The following is a 15,108-nucleotide window of genomic DNA, read 5'->3' on the forward strand; positions in this document are numbered from 1 at the left end:
GACGTTTCTAAAGCACTTCGGGGCGGACATCCGATGGCGCCGGAAGAGACGTCATCCAGGAAGTAATGTCTCCTGCCTGTGCCAAAAATCGAACAGGTGGTGTAATAGAATGATTGCTCATCTTTGCCCTTCTCCAATGCGTTTTTCAGCAACCAACCGCTTTAGGATGTCGTATTTATCCTCTGTTCCCGATTTGCTTTGAGGTAAAAGCATGGTCAGGAAAATAGTGGAATCGGATTGTAGTCTGAAATGGCGGGCACCTGGGAACAATTATGGGGCACTTGTTATTTTTTATTGGGAGATTAAGGGGGGAGGGGGGGGCAAGCCGACACCAGACCACTTTATTGTGTGTGAAAAAGGCCGCTTTATTGAAACAGGTGCATATCACAATTTAAACTCCTTGGCCACTGCCTTACAAAACTAACACCTCGCTATACAATAACTTCCTGACCCCTTGTTTCTTTCCCCACCCCTACGATCCCTACATCAGTTCCCCCATCCCCCAAAATACAACATAACATTCCATAACCAACATATAACCCAATCCTACACCATGTAGCCTTTCCAACTCCCAAACTCCCCTGACCGTAACCCCTACCTGCCTTCTGTGCAACTGTAACTATCCAACCTCTAATCTAAACTTATCCAACCTGGATACCCTTTACCTGTCCCTGGACCCAAATGACCAAACCAATAACAACAAACTCTAGCCAATCCCGGCCAACTGTCAACCACCCCGCTTGCACCTGTTCCAAGCGACAAATACATCAACTGCCCCTATGTACCTGTTCCAACAAATGCTGCCGGCCCTAATTTCCAATCTCCGTCTAACGCCCCTCAACCTGCGCCCCCTCAACCCCTAACCTTAGGGTGGGTGGGATGGAAATTTTTTTTGACTAGCGCTCCCAGCCACCAGGTCACCAAGCCTAAAATGGTGGCTGGGGAAGCGCGAAAAACCCCTTAAATAACCCTTGGGCTCTTTTTCTGAATTTGGGCTACATTTGGGCTATCCCCAAATGTAGCCCAATCTTTCCAAAATGGCCGCTCCGGCCGCTCCCCCCCTCCCCCCTCCCAATCTGCCCGGGAGGCAGACCTCGCTGTGCTCGGCTGCCCCCCAGGCTCCCATTGGGAGATTAAGGGGGAGGGGGGGCAAGCCGACACCAGACCACTTTATTGTGTGTGAAAAAGGCCGCTTTATTGAAACAGGTGCATATCACAATTTAAATTCCTTGGCCACTGCCTAACAAAACTAACACCTCGCTATACAATAACTTCCTGACCCCTTGTTTCTTCCCCCACCCCTACGATCCCCACATCAGTTCCCCCATCCCCCAAAATACAACATAACATTCCATAACCAACATATAACCCAATCCTACACCATGTAGCCTTTCCAACTCCCAAACTCCCCTGACCGTAACCCCTACCTGCCTTCTGTGCAACTGTAACTATCCAACCTCTAATCTAAACTTATTCAACCTGGATACCCTTTACCTGTCCCTGGACCCAAATGACCAAACCAATAACAACAAACTCTAGCCAATCCCGGCCAACTGTCAACCACCCCGCCACCCAGAAGAAAGGGGGAAGTGTCGGCGGCTACGCCTCTTCCTCCCTTTCTTCTGCCCCCCCTCCCCCAAGCCCCGCGGAACCGCGTGAAAACTTAACGCCTGTAAACCCCTAGCAATCGTGCCAACACCTCCCTCAACTCCAAAAGATACAGGTCCATCCCCATCCGCGACAAGTGCACCCCATCATCCCTGAACATCTCCTGTGCATCATACCGTATGTCCCTATGTGCCAGGCGGCCTATCCCCAAATGCCGACAAAACCGCACCATCTCCGTGTTAAGCTTTCTCCTCGCCTTATCCACTGCCCCCGGGTTTACTAGCCCCCTCCAACTACTCCGGGGGACGAATTCAGTCCACACAATGGAACAACCCGCCCATTTCTCCTTAATCGACCCCAAGTCCCTTTTCATCACCCGCATCAGCGCCAAACCCGTCTCCCTGACCATGTCATTCTCGCCCACATGTAGTACCAACACATCCGGGCACCGACCCGCCCGTAAGATCCCATTCAACACCGGTACCAATTCCTTCCAGCGCATGCCGCCCCTACCCCTCCACCCCACAGAGAACAAATCTTTATTGAACCCCAAACTTTCACCAAAATAGCTCTCCTGTGCCTGGATTTGCACCCGCCTGACAAACGAATGCCCCACAATCCAAATGGACATCTCCCTGGCGAGGGGTCCCATAACCGAACCTGGAAAGAAAAACAAGAATGAAAACCATGCCAAGCCTCCCCCAATTACCTTTTTTGCTCTGTTTGTTGTTTTTTTTTATTTTTTTTATTTTACCCCACCCCCTGTCTCGCTGCGCACATAACGCTGATAGCAATTCGATGACCACCTCCCCAACTTCATAATGTCCCGGTTGTCCCAACCTCTCGCATGTGCCTCCGTCGCCGCCCCAATTCGAAAAGAATGCGTGCCAAAACCCTTCTCCTCGACCCCCAGTCTCCTAAGTGCGTTACGCAGCACTGCCAGCAATTGCGAAGCTTTAACGCCCCGCCCCTGCCGATGGGAGAAAACCAGGTCCCCCAGCCCTCCAGATCATGATTTCCACCGCAGACCCCACCGAAAAGGACAAACCGTCGGCGAGCGCCCTCTCTTCAAAGCCACCCATTTTCCCCGACACTTTTGGTCCGTTTTCGCCTTCCGGAGCCAAATACTCACTACCCGCTCCCCGAAAGAGACCTCCCCCCAGGACAGGCCCGCTCCTCTTTTGACCCCAACAATTCCGACACCCGAAATGCCCCGAAAAACATCCAGGACATGAGCGTGGAAAACAGTGTGGCCTCCCCTGCATCCCAACACACCTCAGGCAGGACCCCCATCACCCCGTCCAACAGCTCCCAAGACAGTGGTTTCCTCACCCGGGCAACGCTCCCACATTCCCGCGCCCAGCCTTCTAAAATCCGAGCCCCCAGCTCCCACGCAGATGGCGCGTAGCCCCACAACAACTTCCCGACGAAAGCAACCCCCGCCAATTTGCCACTTATCGTCACCTTCGTCAGCCCTTTCCCAACGAGGTCCAGTATGAATTGTACGACATCCTCCCGTCTCTCCACCCCGGAGGCCCGCCACTTCGCCCCGGAACAGACAAACTCTTCCCACGCCGCCCGGTATGCCAGCCTCGTAGACTGCGCTAAAGAGCCTAGAACCAATTGTAGCATCCTGTGTTGCCTACTTCCCATAGTTGATTCGGCATTCTGGTCGGGTTCACGTCCGCGTCCTTGGCGAGCCCACGGAATCTCCCCCACTGTGAACGAGACAAGGCATCCGCAATGTCATTGTCCACTCCTGGCACATGCACCGCGCGAAAAGCCATATCATGTCTCAAGCACCCCAGCACAAAAACCCTCAACAACTTGAGCACCTGCGCGTCCCGTGCCCACTGCCTGTTGACCACCTGCACCACTGCCATGTTGTCAATCCTGAACGTGACCATTTTGTGTGCTAACAACACCGCCCACAGTGTGACCGCCACCACCAAGGGGAAGAATTCCAAGAAAGCAATGCTCCTGCCTCCCTCCAACCATTCAGCGGGCCAGGGCTCTGCACACCACCTCCCCTGCCAATACAGCCCAAACCCCTTGCTCCCTGCTGCATCAGAGAAAATCTGCACGTCCCACACCATGTCCACCTCTCTCATCAAAGGCACCCCGTTAAACTGCTGCAGGAAAAACTGCCACATCCTCAAGTCCTCCCTCACCCCGGCTGACAGCCGCACATGATGGTGTGGAGGCCTCTGCCCCTCCAACGCTCTCCCCAGTCGCCTACAGAAAGTCCGCCCTACTCTGACCACCCTACAGGCAAAGTTGAGATGTCCCAGCAACACTTGGATATCCCTGACCGTCACCTTCGGTCGTGCCAACACATTGGTCAGCAGCGCCAACATGTTTTCCTTTTTATCCGCCGGGAGGCGCGCCTCCATCAGAACGGAATCCAATTCGATGCCTAGAAAAGCCAAAGCTGTACTGGGACCCTGTGTTTTCTCCGGGGCCAGTGGCACGCCCATGTCCCCCATGATCTCATGGAAACTGTCCAGAGCCTTCTGGCAGTCCGCGGAGTCTGAGGTGCCGACAAAAAAGAAGTCATCCAAGTAATGCGTCACGCCCTGGTGACCCGTCCGTTCCGTAAACAACCATTGTAGGAACGTGCTGAAACCTTCAAAGAGTGCGCAAGACATGGAGCAGCCCATCGGCAATGCTTTGTCCACATACCAGTGACCGACGAATTGTATGCCCAACAGATCCCAGTCATCTGGATGAACTGGCAGCAGCCGGAAAGCTGACTTTATGTCGCACTTTGCCATCTGCACTGTTGCGCCCGCGGTCACCACCAGTGACATAGCCACGTCAACAGAGGAGTAAGATACAGTGGCCGCACTTTCCTCAATAAAGTCATTGACCGATCCCCCTTCCGGCCATGACAGATGCTGAATCAGGCGAAACTGCCCCTGCTCTTTTTTGGGCACCACTCCAATGGGTGACACAATCAAATTATGCAAGGGCCAATCCTGAAAGGGTCCCGCCATGCGGCCCTCCTGTACCTCTTTGTCCAGTTTTGCTTGCACCACCTGTGGGTGTTCCCGTGCCGATCTCAAGTTGTCTGCCCATCTCCGTACCCTTGGACCCTCATACCCCAGCCTGAACCCATCCAGAAACCCCAACCGTAGCCGCTCTGCGGCTGTCCTGTCCGGATACCCCCCGAGAGCCCCCAATAATTTCTCCACCTTAACCGGAGTATGAGCCCTTTGGCCCAGGCCCCTTAGCCCCCCTCCCCCCTCCCGTCTGCTGTGCCTGCTGCTGTCCCCCAGCCTTAAAGGCTCCTGACTGCCACTGCTGCCCACCTTGCGACTGACCCTGGGCCCCCCAACACTTGACCAACGCAAACTTCTCACAGTACACACTTGCGTAAATGAGGAAAGCCGCTGTCCAGTTCTCTATTGTCAGAGGTACCTTAGGCCTCTTAGCCAACTCGAATTCCTCCTCCTTGGAGCCCTCCCTGTGCAGAAGTTTGAGCATTTCCACATATTCCCCTTTCCAAATCCTCTCTTTTGTCGTCAACATCAAATGCGCCCCCAAGGTCTTCGTTACCCCCATATATGGTAACCGTTTGATCTTCAATTCCTTGCTTTCCAATTTAGTACCCGCCTCCCCTGTCTGTACGTCAACTGTCTCCTTCTTGTCCGTCACACCCTTAGGGGTCTTACCTTCGTCCCCCTTTTCTGTGCCTTCCGTGCCCACTGCCACATCCACCATGTATGCTCCCTTACGCAACCTCCCCCCGACCCCCCTCCTCCCCAGTCCCCCCCACCCCTCTTGAAACCATCACTGGGCGCCCGAGCAAATGTTTATTACCTGGCGCCAGTGTCTCTGTCTGCCGCTCCTCCAAGCGTCCAGTCCTGGGGGCCGAGCTGCTTTCCCACCTGGATGTCCGACCCGTGGGCCGCGCCAGGCGTCGTGACACCTGTAAGAAACTAGGCACAACATTACTCGGCCCCCCGTCGCTACCGTCCCCCACATCACGCAACTCCCCTTCCTCCATACTATCTTCTTCATAAACCAATTCCTCCTGCCCTGCACCCCCAGCGCTCCCCGCTGGTGGTGCCAACTGCTTGAGTGGTAAACAAACATTCTCCACTGCGCTGCTCCTCTGCCGCTGCCCCCGGGGCGCTGTGACCCCGTGGGTGTTGGGGCTGGCGAGCCCGTAACGGGCCTACTTAGGCCAGCCGCGCCGGGATCCCTCGCCGGTACAGGATACGCCGCCCAAGGCTCCACCCTCCCTTCTCCTTGGTGCCGTCGAGCCGCTCCCAGCCCTACCAAGTCCGGCACCCCGCGACGGTCAAGCTGTCGATCCACCTCCTGAAAAGAAAAGGAATGGTCTGGTGTGCTGGGCCTACCTCCTTTCCTACTACCATCCCATCCCCGCTTACCGGCCACCCACGCCCCCGCGACCCACGCTTTGCCCACCGCGCTCCGATCCACGACCTCCTCCTCCTCGCCATCCCCGTCTTCCCCGTCGCTCCACTCCCACTCCCCAAACCCTCCCACCCCCTGTCCACTCGGCCCAGCCCCCTCCGCTGTCCCCTCCCAACCCCCAGACCCCCGACCCTCCGTCGCCCCACCGCTCCCCGTACCGCCCCACCCCCGGCACCGCGCCGCCCGGACCTGCGCCTCCTTCCCCTGTCCCATACGCCCCCCCCAACCCCTCCGCCCAGGACTCAAAGATGTCCAGGCCTTCCCAGTCCCTCTCCCTACCCTCCGAGTCAAACAGCACTGGGGATTCCCCCCCTGCTGCCCCCCATTCCTTCCCGTCGTTCGCCTGGACCCTCCCCCCCCCAACTTGTGTTGGCAGTCCTTCGCCCACATCCTCCCGTCCAACTCCTCCCGAACCTGGCGTCCCCCCACCCCTCCCCCCTTTACCGCGTGTGCCCCCTGGCCGCTCAAGCTCCGTTCCCCACTGGGGCCCACACCACTGCCACGCGCGTAGCCTCTGCCTCCCGTGCGCCCCATCTGCGAGCCCCCGCCGTGTGTGCTCATCCCTGAAGTTCGGGACCTCAGACTCCTGTCCCCTGCACCCTCCCCATGTGCCCCAGACAGCGGGGCAGCATTCCCCTGCCTCGCGCTGCCCCGAGAGACATCCTCCGTCAAAATTCCCTTCCCGGGCTCTCCCCCCTCCCCCCCGCTCCTCACCGGTCGCTCCGACAACCCCAGCCCTCCCAGCGCTGCTCCCCGATCGGAGGCGCGGGACTCCCACGAGCGTCCCCGCGCTCCCGCAGTCGTCCGCACTACGGCCGCTCCCCTCCCTGAGGAGCGGCCTTCATAAGATCGAGGCCTCGGCCGGGAGGCACCCGACGCTCTCCCCCGCCGAGGCGCTCTTCCCCGCCCACGCTCAGCCTCCGCCCCGCCCGCGCCCACCTCCGCTGACGCCGTAATCACAGGGGCCGCGCTCCTCCCATACGCGCCGCCCCTGCCACTCACCGCTCCGCTCCCCGACCTCCCGGGGGGCGAACATGCCGCGACGGCGGCCGAAACCCCCGCGGACGCGCGCCTCACGGGGCGCCCCGTCCATGTCGCGTCCTGAATAAGGAGATCCCTTCTCCCCGCCTCACTTAAGAGCCGTATCGCCTCCAGTACCCTGTAATCCCTGGCTGCCATCCTCGCAGGTATGATTTCTACCGCCACACAAAGCCAACGCCTACACAAGAATTTTTTTTTCGACTAGCGCTCCCAGCCACCAGGTCACCAAGCCTAAAATGGTGGCTGGGGAAGCGCGAAAAACCCCTTAAATAACCCTTGGGCTACTTTTCAGAATTTGGGCTACATTTGGGCTATACCCAAATGTAGCCCAATCTTTCCAAAATGGCCGCTCCCCCCCTCCCAATCTGCCCGGGAGGCAGACCTCGCTGTGCTCGGCTGCCACCCAGGCTCCCATTGTGGCATTTCCTCGCTTCTAAAGTATTATTTAATTCTGCAGCTATCTTCTTACTGGTTTAATTGTGACCTGACTCTGAGCACTCATTTCGAGATTTTTGTATGCATCTGCGTATTTGTACATTTAAAATGTATGCGTTCCGTTTCCGTGCTCCTAATGCCTATCTGCAACAGCCGACTTGTAGTTTATCTTTTTTTCTGAGTCTTAATAAATGCCTCGTGTATCTTTCACTTTTTGGGCTTTCTGGTCTGTGTATTAATTGCGCCCAAATCGCTTCGGGGCAAGATCTGCTCCATAAGACTGAAAACAACATACTTTCCTCCGATTAGAGACTGCTAGTTAAAAAAAAAAACCAGGAGGGTATGTTTTTTATTCTCTAATATGACATGCGTTTGTTTTCTCATTTTTATGGAGCAGAACTCGACCCGAAAGTATTTGAGCGCTTTTACAAGGGCATACGTTATATTACACATGGTCACATATGTGTTTTCCTTTAGGCACGGGAAGCTTACGTTATTTGCAGAGAATCACAGGATGTCAAGCAGACGCCGGACATCGATCCTGGTTCCTCGGTTCCGAAGACAGTAGCTCTGGCCATAATGCCAGATCTTTTCGAGGTAGTATCTGGTAGTTCGTGCAGGTATGATGCATGCTTGTCTGTGCTACCAATTTATTAGGTATAGACTGCGTATTTGGCAATCGTTGGCGGTATGGTATTCACAATGAAGTCAGTCCTCTGGCTTTTTTTTAGGGTATCACTATCTACCACGATTTGAGGCTGTCTTCCAATAACATAGCTTTTTTCACCTCACATACGCTATGCTGTTTGCACAGCTATTTTTCAGTCACTGTTGGGTCTGTCAACTGGGGCGAGACATTTTCAACATTAGGTAGCCATCAGTATAATAGTGTCAGTCTTTCTAATCATCCCACCTACCACTGGTACCTTGATTCTTGAAATGCTGTGAATGGCACGTTTTTACACTTATGTTTTACTAAATCACACATTGCGACAATAACTGTGCTCCTTACTCGTGCCCTTTGCCTTGGAGACATTGATTTTCAGTCTTGCCCGTGGTAAGGGGCACAGTGGTGTCAGTTATAAGGTCCCTGCTGTTTGGATCTCCCCAACTCTATCAAGTATTTCAAATGCCAATGTCTGCCATCATATGCTCAGCAAAAACATATGCAGAAGTTGAAGTTGAAGTAGGTAAAAAGTAGTGTTAGAATATCTTGGCCTTCTACATGACTGTTTCTGGACCAAGCAGACCTCTGAGTTTCTAAAATCCATTTGAGTTGCGCACGCGAGTTTTTTGGTTTTTTTTGCATTCTGTGCTTTGTAGTCTTATTTATCAGAATATAAAACTGGCACTATAGGTCCAGAATACAGTGAGAAACTGGATCTAGCAAAGCAAATAGGTTGGACGTTGCCCGCCAGCCTTCTGGCTTTGTCGGTGCTAGGTTTGTATCTTTCTTTTGCAAAGCTATATTGTTAGAAGTAGCTGCAGGGTTCCTGTTGGTCTACAAAAAGGTAAGATTTTTTTTGTTCTCAGATAGCACACTTGCTTTGGCAGTTCCTGAAAGGAACTACGTTGTCTCGCAATGTGTTCTTTATGAAAGGAAGAAAGATGTCACAGCTAAGTTAGTCATTCAGCTGAAGTGAGCTGACTGACCCGCTGCCCATGTTGTGTGCTGCACTGGGTGGGACAAAAATAAAAAATGGCACAACAGGCCAGTGGAAGAAGAGACCTTGCTGAACGTCCTTGCAATTTAAGTCTATTGCATAAATAATTTTAATGAAATCACCAGAGATTAAAAAAACACCTAGGCTGAAACCTACAAAAGAAATTATGATTGAAACTCATTCTGTTACCATTTTTCTTTTCCCTCTCTCGGCCCTTTATCCTCTGCATCTTGTACTTTTAGTCACTCTTTCCTCTCGATTTGTTTCACCATCTTTTCATCACAATTTTGTTATTCCTACCATGTTTCATTCTCTTCCTTTGTATATATTTTTTAATCTACGTAACTAAGCTCCTTTTTAGGTTGAAGCCTGGCAGACAGTACAGCTGTCTGGTTTGCTGAAGACATCTTGGGGAGATTCAGATTACTGACCTAGGCATGCATTCACCCATTGCTTACCATTGGCTCTGTGGAGTGTAACTTAAATTTTCTGGCTTTCTATTAGCTGACTTTATTTGCTTTAGGCTGTCCAGCTTGAGTTTGCCCCTCCTGTTGCCAAAGCCTGGTTTACTGTATTCTTACGAATTCGCTATCTGCAAACAGACGTTTACATTTTGTTATTATCTTATTACATTTGCTGTGCATTCTAAGACTGTGGTCGAATGTCAGGCTTTCTCTTTCAGGGAGCTTGGTGTTTTATTTTTGTTTCTCTGACTTCAAAGTGAGAGCATTTATGTGACAGTCCTGCTAAGTACCAAAATACTGGAGCGTGGTACGCCCCAAACCAGTTGCACAGCGAAATCATGAATGTTCCATAATACTCCATTTCAAGAAAATTATCCATTTTACTCAGTTTAAATGATTCTTTAGATGCTTCATCTGTTTAAATCCACATATAATGTTACATGCTTTTTCAAAAAGCTTCAAATGCCCATGATGTGCCCATCCAGACCTCTTTCAATGCAGCATGACAAACGCTTAATGCATCATGAATAGTATTCCTCGTTCCAACCCAGTGCATTTCGGGCTTAATGTAGCCCTACTTCAGGGGTAACTCCAAGTTTAAATTTGCAAACCACCATTACTGCTGTTTTTTTTCAGGAAACATATGACAAAATCTGTGCTACCCTGGTTTAAACCCCAATTAACGTGCTTACAAACTAATCCCTTCCCTCTCTGTATTATTTAATTCTAAACCACTGGCCCTCAGAAATAGCTCCCCTCAATGTCAAACAAATCTCTATACACCCCAGTGCCTATCCCATAACTAATTATTCATCCAGTATCCCCGGCTACTCACACACACCCTACTCCTCTTGCAAAACTCCCAAAATGAAACCACATGTTCCTCCAGACTCGCCAAACTCGCCTTACAATCACACTTTACCCCAGTATACTCAACCACTCTCTACCTCGTTACGCTCCCTTCACAGACTCCTCAACTACACCTCTCTATTCTTCCGATTCTCCCATCTCACCAGTGTCAAATCACCCAGGGTCACATCATACTTCAACCACTACAATACCTGCAAAATCTGCATCCCGCTCTCAATTTAACGTCCACCTCCATGAGTGTCTTCCCCCTCTTGACCACTCCATTATATGGGTCACAATCCACTCACTTCGATCCAGTCTACTCTACTCCACTACAATCTACTCTAATCTACCCCACTTCACTCAATCTAACCCAATCAACCCCACCCTATTCCACTTCAATCTACCACACTCCATTGAAGATTACCACTCTCTGCTACAGTCTACTCCAATCCCACCCACTCTATTCCAATCTAACCCAGTTCATTTTTTCACTCCAAACTCCACTGCAATCCAACCCAAACCACACCAATCTACTCCACTCCAATTGACTCCACTCCAGTATACCACACTACCGCAGTCCACTCTACCCAAATCTACCCAACTCCATTCCAGTGTTCCAAACTTCACTCAAATCTGCCCCGATCCACTCCACCTCAATCTGCCCTATTCACTCCAATCCAGTCTTTTTCCCTGCAATGTACTCAACCCCCACTCCACCCAAATGAACTCCACTACACTCTAATCTACTCCACTCCAATTTATCCAACTCCACCCCCACTCCAATCTACCCCAACCCACTGCACTCCACTCTTCCCCAGTCCACCCCAATATATCACAATCTAATCTATCCCAGTCTACTACCCCACTCTAATCTACCCCATACTACCTCCAGCACTCTACCACACTCCACCCAAATCTACCCCACTCCACTTAACTCCAATCTACCACACTCTACTCAAATATACACAACCTACCCCACTCCAATCTCCCCAGCTCCACTCCAGTCTACCCCACTTTGCCCCAGTCTATCCCAACTCGCACCACCGCAATCTACCCCACTCCATTCTAATATACCGTACTCTAATCTACCCCACTCCTCTCTTCCCCTATCTATCTTGAATCCAGTCCCACTCCACCCCCGCCTATCCACCCATCTCTTCCCGCACTCCACTCTACGCCAATCTATCCTGCTCCACTCTACCTCAATATAACTCACTCCACACCACCAACTTTTAGCCATGCTGAGCAGCTGCCACACTTGTGGTTAAAACGCATTTCCAGGCAAGGCCAATTGGACTTTGCCAATGCTTGTTGCTCTCTAGTTGTGTGCCACTCACTTTTGTTCAAATGATGCTCTGTTCATTTCTGTAAGAAGGTGATCGGTGTAATGTTTAGTGGCTACCTTGACATCTGCTTTCCAGTTGCAATTTAAGTAATAAAAATGTCAAATCTGTATTATAAAACTTATGCCTAAATGCTATACATTGTCGGAAATAGGTTATGTGGTTTATTTATTAGAAAACTTAATATGCAAATATATTTAATTGTTTTTCAAACCTCAGGCTTATGACAAATTCCTAAATAGAGCATAGATGGCTCAAAGCTTCATCAGTTCTACAAAGCTGCATGCAGAAAGTGCTGCACAGACAGGAGGTCAGAAATACCAGTCAATGAATTGACCATACTTAAATCAATATTTGCATTGCACTCAAAGCTAAATTCACTGGCCAGCGTTCATCTTCCTCCCAAGGAGTAGACATTTTGATAGGTCATAAGTGCCAGGACTTGCCCATTAGTGAATCCCTGATGAAGGGTAGAGGAGCAAGTACACCTACAAGAAACCTTGTCTCTCAGTGCCCTATGCCTATGTTCACATCCACTACTGTGCTTACAGGGTCAAACTAGGGTTACACGTCCCTGCCTAAACCCCTTCCTTAATCCCTCTTTAGTATTTCAGTATTTCCCATTTTCCAACCACTCCCCTCTGTCCCTCACACATTTACTACTAATATGTATACTTGCGCATGCGGAGAGTCTGCCGTCCGAGGAGGGTTTTTTTGAGGGTGGGGGAAGAGATCTCTGCACAGAAAAATATAGGAGAGTCGTAGACACTGCACATAGGTTTGTGAATAGCATTTTGTAGTAATTCAAAACATATTCCAAAATGCAGTTTGACTATGCCCGTCAAATGACCTGCCCTACAGTGAAGTTTATGCTGCTGCTGCTATTACCGATGTGCACCATCCCACTCGCCTTCAAGACCAGTTCACAAGCAGTGAGAGTGTAGTGGCCATCATGTAAGATGAGATTTATAAGTGCATAATTATACGGAATGGCATAGAATGCTCCTGCACGCCTATTCTATTTTGCATGGTGACCAAGGCATCCTTTTTTAGGACTTAATCCTTTCTTGTAATACAGAATAAATGTAGTTCATTAATTGTCTTGATCGAAAAGCACTTTTAACATAGCGTTTTAAAATATGAATGAACAAAAGAAATGGTTTAAAGTTCACTGGTTTCTCTTGTTTTTCAGGACCGGGAAGTCTATCATTGTTTGATTACTCAAAGTGCATAATTTCACACTGGGATAAAGGTGCTTGCGCCCTCTTGAAGTTATGTATGATTTGTCAATCATTAATGGAGAGAACACCTACTCCTATTATTCCATCTCTACTTGTACAAAAAAGGAGTGAATACTTTTATGAGCAAAAGAGAGAGGTGTATTGCCTGAGATTGACTGCCTAAAAGGTAAATGATATTCTGTTTTGACCAGCTGGATGACAACTCACTTTCAGAGATGTATATCTCACAACACCCAAATCCATAACTTTTTTTCTACCCTCCACTTGTAGTGCCCAAAATTGTTTGTGTTTCCTGTATCTGCTCACTTGAAATTATTTGTTTCCTTTATAGCTCAGGTATGTGGCACATGCTGAAAGGAGATGACTACCAATCATTTGCCGGCCGCAGTCTGCATTGACAAGGTGAAACATCCTACAAAATATCAACATCCTCAAAAATATTCCATGGATCGATCATTTGCAATACAAAGGGTGAGTTGCTTTATTTTTTCCTCCTTTGGTATATTATATCTGTTCCAATCTGAAAATATTGTGGATATATTTTATACATATCTACTTTCTTTTTATGGATTTAAAAACATAATTTTTGTCACTGTTAGGTGAGCTATGCCTAGATCTCAGATTACTGCCCACAGACTACTACTTTATATTTTTACATTATGTTTAAAATAGTATGATGGTATGTATGTTAATACTAAGTGTGGCCATGTGCAGGAGATGGCACACACCACTCGAAGCATTACCTTGCACTTGAGCAGCACTTGCAATCTGTAGATAAGCAGCCCTGTTTTACAACTTGGGTGTAGGATCCTTTTGGGGACCAGATATTTGTTGGCAGAACAGTCACTTAACTAATTGAACACAGTCTCTGAAGACTATATCCTGTCTAACAATTGGGTCCATGTAGGGCACAACAAGAAAGGTGTTCTTTCCTTTTTTGAAGAGCAGGCGATCAAAAAGTGAAATAGTACGCTTTGCAGATTGACTATATTTGGCTCCTCTTAACTAGGAGATTGATCTTCTGAAATTGCTTCTTTCTCTATCACACTTCAGAAATTGACATTTTCTTTCTCCACCTCCAACATGACCAATGACCTAATATCACCTGGGCACCCGTGACCACTCACCATAAGCAAAGTGTTGGAGGCTTATGGTCTTGTTCCATTTTGAAGGCAGCACTCTCTTTGATAAAAGATCCTAATCTATTGTTTTGTAATCTTTCAGAGTTTATGAAATCTGTGTAAAAGGCCAAAAGCTGGCGAACCATGAACATCAAAAAGATGCAGTGAGAACTTTCCATAAAGGTCTGCCTTGTCAGAAGAGAACCGAAGAAGCCAGCAAATCCAGAAGCAAACAACGAAGTGCCAGTTTTTGTTGACCATTTCTTGTCTACTTTTACTATTCTATTTATGGTAGCCTGAGCCCTTTTGGGATCGGGTATGTGTTTAAGCGCAATAAAATTGCATTTAGAAGTCATTTTGGATCAATTTTATTTCAACCTGTGTTTTGTTTAGTCTTTGCCCATAGATCACAATATTAGAAAAAAGTCAGGTAATGTCTTATACACGAATGAAGGCAATCTCTACTGAATATGAGGGAGTACCACAAGTTAAAAGCCTTCTTTTGAATACAAAAGGGGTAGATTTAGAAAATCTCCATGCAGCTCACCACCCCCCCTTTCCAGGCTGTGCGACAGGGAGGGAGTAGGAGAGCGCCATATTTTCAAAGATATGGCTCTCGCCTCCCCTTAAGCTGGTGCTGATTTCAGCTGCAGTGCGCCATGAACACACCTTAGCACTATAGCGTTAGGGTGTGTGCATGAGTATAGCATAGGTTTTGTACAGGATGGGTATTCTTCCTGTACAAAATACTATGCTAGGCTTGGTGCAAAGCTTTTTTTACTTTGCATACGTGCTACACAGTTCAGCATGCTTGTAAAGTCGGTAAAGGAAGGATAAATTAAAGCATTCATCCTTTCTTCCACATAGTTTAAATGGGCGCAGTGTTCTCACGCTAA

General features: G+C 49.4%; 1 long non-coding RNA gene across 1 annotated transcript; it reads left to right on the top strand.

Moving 5' to 3' along the window:
• Nucleotides 1–8,008: 8,008 nt before the first annotated feature.
• On the top strand, nucleotides 8,009–14,578 carry LOC146833678 (uncharacterized). Its single transcript, XR_014960265.1, has 3 exons — nucleotides 8,009–8,147; nucleotides 13,423–13,562; nucleotides 14,316–14,578. It is a non-coding gene; the product is annotated as an uncharacterized LOC146833678 (long non-coding RNA).
• The last annotated feature ends 530 nt before the right edge of the window (nucleotides 14,579–15,108 follow it).

This window comes from Triturus cristatus, chromosome 4_2, assembly GCF_964204655.1.
Source record: "Triturus cristatus chromosome 4_2, aTriCri1.1, whole genome shotgun sequence".
Lineage (NCBI taxonomy): Eukaryota > Metazoa > Chordata > Amphibia > Caudata > Salamandridae > Triturus > Triturus cristatus.